This window comes from Plasmodium gallinaceum (assembly GCF_900005855.1).
Source record: "Plasmodium gallinaceum strain 8A genome assembly, contig: PGAL8A_v1_122, whole genome shotgun sequence".
Classification (NCBI taxonomy): Eukaryota; Apicomplexa; class Aconoidasida; order Haemosporida; family Plasmodiidae; genus Plasmodium; species Plasmodium gallinaceum.
The window spans coordinates 9,835-15,482 of NW_021628280.1; the positions used below are offsets into that span (position 1 = coordinate 9,835).

The 5,648-nt window shown below is 16.7% G+C and overlaps 2 annotated features.

The window, feature by feature from the left end:
- Positions 1-1,865: 1,865 nt before the first annotated feature.
- Positions 1,866-2,267: a repeat region.
- Positions 2,268-2,271: 4 nt separating this feature from the next.
- Positions 2,272-2,770: a repeat region.
- The last annotated feature ends 2,878 nt before the right edge of the window (positions 2,771-5,648 follow it).

Here is a 5,648-nt window from a genome sequence, read left to right on the forward strand (position 1 = left end):
TATTAAAAATTAAGAGAAGATAAAATATAAGTTGACTGTATGAATATTATAACATGGTATAAATTTTATAAAAATTTTATTGTTGAATTTTATAATATTTAATAACAAATTTTATAAAAAGCACATTTTGCAGTCAAATAAATTAATTACAATTAAAAAGAAAAAAAAAAAAAAATACTATTTTTTTAATCATATATTTACAGTAAAAAAAATTTTTTAAATAAAATTATTTTTTTTGACAAAGTTACCTAATTCATTCTAAAAATACATTTTTATAAATTTACTTTTTTACGAGTAATTCGTATCAGTTCAAATTTAATGTTAATATTATTTACTGAATATAAAAATATATCTTTAGTTAAATATAATAGATTTTTTCTTATAAAATTCAATAGAATGAAATTTTATTGTGATATAAAAAATATCAATAAATAAAGATAAAAAATGAATTATAAAATAACTTTTTGCATATATATTATTATAATCTTCTAATTAAATATAAAAAAAAATTATTTTTTTTTTTTTTTGCCTTATATATTTATTTGATAAGTGTTTATTATTATTACGATTTGTTTATTTTCTTTTTTATTTTTACTTTTATATATTTATAGAACAAATTTTTATTATTTAATTTACTTACCAAAAAATTTAGGTAACTCATTTATATAGTATAAATGAATTCAACAATTGTCCTTCCTAATATATCTTATTTCTTAAAAAAATAAATTTTATAAGACATCTTTCCAAATATTAATAGAGAATTTTAATAAGAATTTTTTTTTTTTTTTTATCTGTTAGAATCTTTGACGTATTATTAATAAAAAGTAGTGTGTATAAATACTATCATTTTTAATATTTTAATGCTGATTTTTCTCTAAAAAATAATCATAAATTTAATAAAAGTGCATTTTTTATGATTCATATTTTTTTAATATTATATGTAAAAGTTGTTCTTTCCAGTAAAAATATGTACAATATGAAAGTGCTTACATTTAACATAGATATTAAGTGATATTAAAATAATTTGAATAGTGTGTGTATTGGAGATATAGAAACATAAATTATATAAATAAAAGTTCAGGAAGTAATAAAATTATTATAATTATTACAATTTATATCAAACATGTTAAAATTTTTAAATCTTTTTTTTACTATATGTTTTATTAAAAAAAATTAATTTATTATCTGAAAAATTCTTGAATAGATATTATCACTTTATATTAAACGTATTACAAAAAAAATTTTTTTTAATTTTTCGTTTATTATATGTTTTGTAAAAGAAAATTCTTAATGATAATATATACTAAGAAAGAATATACTATAAATGTTAAATTTTAAAAAAATATATTTTTGAAAAAAAAAAAAAATAGAATTAAACTTTAATATTTAAATAAAAAATTAAGCCTAGTTTTAAATTTTTGTAAATTTTATGAATTGTATTAGAAACTATATTTTTTATCAGGAACAAAATAAAACTTATAAGAAAATGGATTATTAAAAAAAAATAGTCCTATGAAAATATAATGGTAAGAAGTAGGAAAAACATATACACCTTATTTTAATTTAAGAAATGGCACTTTTATATAATAAAGGATGCGATGATTTTGAAGGAGAATCTGCCAAATGTCATATGACTCTCTTACGATTTTGATGTATTTATATATATTTCTATATGCTTTGAACAAGTGATTCTTAATTATGTGATCTACTTGATTCGGTATTCTTTAATTTCATTAGGCATTTATTTACTTTAATAAAAATCTTTATTTTTATTAAAAATTTAAATACTTATTTAACATTAATTATTAATTAATTATAATTACTAGTTTATTTATTATGAGTTATATTCAGCAATTATTTTATATTGCTGTTGAATTAACAAACTGATTTATTAACTGGGTGTTCTGAGACTTTGCTAGAGTACTAAACAAACCAATTAATAAAGAGCATGTAGAGATGACTCTACGATTTTTTTTATACTTATGTATATTCTTATATGCTTTGAGCGAATGATCTTTAATCATAAACTACTTCGTTCAGCATTCTTTTGCTTCAATAAATATTTATTTACTTTAATAAATAAATCCTTATTTTATTAAAAATTTAAACACTTATTTAACATTAACTCTTAGTTAATTATAATTATTAGTTTATTTATTACGAGTTATATTCAGCAATCATTTTATATTGCTATCGAATTGACAAAACACAAATACTTATTAAAAATGCAAATAAATTATATGCATATTAATTACATGAAAATTTTACCTTAAAAAAAAAAAAAAAAAAAAAGAATTTTTTTTTAGGGAAGGAAATGAAATAATTTTTGGTGATGAATTTTGTAAAAGAAAATTCTATATATATAACATTAAAATTTTCATGTAATTAGTATACGCATAATTTTTGATATTTGCAAATAATTGCTCGTGTTTTTTAATTCAACAGCAATATATATTAATTGCTGAATGTAACTCATAATAAATAAACTAGTAATTTACATTTAATTAACAGTTAATATTCAATAAGGATTTAAATTTTTAATAAAAATAAGGATTTTTATTAAAGTAAATAAATGACTATTCAAAATAAAGAATGCTGAATGAAGTAGATTATATAATTAAGGGTAAAACATTCAAAGCATTTAAAAATATATATAAATACAGCAAAATCATAGAGGCAACTCTACATGCTCTTTATTAATTTGTTTGTTCAGTACTCTAATTAGTCACCGAACACCCAGTTAATATAACACAAAGTTACCGAACAGACAATTAATAAATCAAATACTCTAGCAAATGCACTGTACAGATAATTAATAAATAAAAAATTACGCTAAAAAATAAATATAGATATATTTTGTTAATCTTTTTTGTTGTATTTGTATTTACAATTATAAAAAAAAAAAAAAAAAAAAAACATTATGATAGCATTTTTATTTTTTTTCTTTAATTGAATAATGCCGAATGTTTTTATTTTATGAAATATTAAAAATATAATGTTAAAATTTATTCATAAAGAGTATTAAGTGAATAAAATTATATAGTAATATTCTAATGTAATTAATGTTTAATATTAATTGATAAAAGTGTATAATTTGTTTAATATTTTATTTTATTTAAAATAAGTCGAGTTCTCTCATGTTCACTACTAAGTTGCTTCTTTAGTCTGATGAAAACATTGAAGGAAAAATTAATAATAAATATTCCATATTCATTAATATATTAAGCAAAATATAAAAAAAAGAAAAAATACATGCTTATAATATAATAATTCAATTTATTTTTCAGATAATTAAAGTATATTCTGTCTTATAACATATTTAATAGAATTATTCTATAATTCATAATAAAATTATTTACTTCTTTTATTGCGTATTGTATTCATTTTATATAATTTTGCTTTTAGGTTATATCATATTGGTAGATCCTAAGAATTATATATATTTAAGCGCATATAGAAGTTATTTAATCAAAATAATGTATGAATTTTTTTATTAAAATTTGGAATATTTTGATTATTTTTATATTATTGTTTTTTTGATTTATTTTCTATCATAACATGTGTTAATATTAATATAAAAAAAATACGAAAAAACAAAGCGTGAATAAAATTTATTTTGTATCTTTACCTAAAAAATAAAAATAAAAACATGCATAAGTTTCTGCATGACAAGATGAAATTTTATTTTTATTTTTTCTATTTAATATAATTTTATTTAGTTATTTAATAAAATTCATTTCTTTTCATGTTTGATGTTACCAAACATGAGAAAACAAAAAATTTCTATATATATTACTTTTTCGGAATTTTTATTTATACTATTGTATATATATATATCTTGAATTATTAACATTAAACAAAAATATAAAAATGTTGTATTTATATAAAAATTACAAACTTAATATAAGTATTTACATAATTTTAAATTTATGTTATAAATATGTATCTTTTTTTTTTGTAATTAAACATACTTATTTCATACACAATTATATAAAGATCCAATATTAGACTAAAAATCAGTCGTTTACATATTTAACTAAAATATAAACTTATATAATAAAAAAGCAAACAAATTTAACTGCTCATACAGATAAAATAAGTAAGACATCATTAATTATACATTTAAAATTGTTTTTTCTTAATAAAACATCTATAATTTTAAGAAAATTATTTATTTTATGTTTGCATATTTTTCAATTCACTTTTTTTTGGATCAGTAAGTTCATATTACTATTTTATTATTATTTCTTTATTATATAAATATATTTAAATTTATTTTTTAAAAATAAAAAATGACATATGAATATGCTTGTTGAAAATTTTATACATATAACAAAATAATTACATTTCCATGTAATAAATTTCTAACGTCTTCCATGGATTTTATCCTAAAATTCTTGCAAATAATGTAAAACGTAGATTATTTACAATTCAAGAAATCACAATTTTAACAATTTATATATGTAAAATATTAAGATTTTCTATATTAAATAGTAGTTGAATTTTTTAACTTTTGTATATATGTATATCATTTAAATAGAAATTAATCTGTGTAACATTACATTATTATTTTAGTTTTAAAATATATAAATCTTTGCAGTATACTGTTGTCTCTGTTAAATTAATAATGTTTTTTTCAATATTCAGACTAAGCAGCTTTTCTAAAAGAAAAATATAAAATTTATTTTATATTTTAAAAAAAAATTGTTATATATTTAAATAAAAAAACTATATTTAGTATATTAAAAAAACATAGATGTATTCAAATATTCAAATAATTCTAAATATAAATTATTTGCTGATTAAAGCTAATAACAACATTAATGTTAATCATGTAATATATTCAGTTAAATACATATACTTTTTAGTAAATACAAATCATAAATATTTCACATGATATATAACGTATAAATGTTTGATATATGTACGTTCTAGTTACTATTAATAGTGCTATTATTATCATTAGGTTGATGAATTTTATACAAATGATTCAGATGCAAGCAATAAATTTTTGCTTTACATAAACATATTTTTTTTTTTTTATTTTTACGTTGTTTCTAATTTATATACAAAATGTGAGGACATGAAAATAATTTATATTACATTTTTGTTTTTGAAACTCATTAATATTCAGTTGCATCCTTATATCGATATCAAAATAAAATTTACTAATTAAGCCGTTGGTAGAATAAGAATGATATTATTAATTAAATAAATTTCATTATAACTACTGTAATAAATTAAATTGTATAATCATTTTTATTTTTATATGTTATTACATATAAAAATATTATTGATTTTATGGGATTAAAAATTACATTTATCATATTTTTATATCTAAAAATTTATTATTATATCACAATGCTATTCATTCTTTGTTGAAGCATTATTATTTGTTTTATTACTATAATTTATATTATACTAAGTTATATTTTTAATTATTATTTCTTTTATAATTGTAAAATATAATTTCTCCAAATGCAATATTTTTTTTTCATTTTTTTTATCTTTTATTCTTTATATTCAATTTTTCTTTTCTATTATTTTTTCTTTCACCTTTTTTTTTATAGAGTTTTTTTTTTTATTATATTCTTTTTCCTATTTTTTCCGAGTCAATTATTTTTTTATGGCAATTAAATTTATTAAGA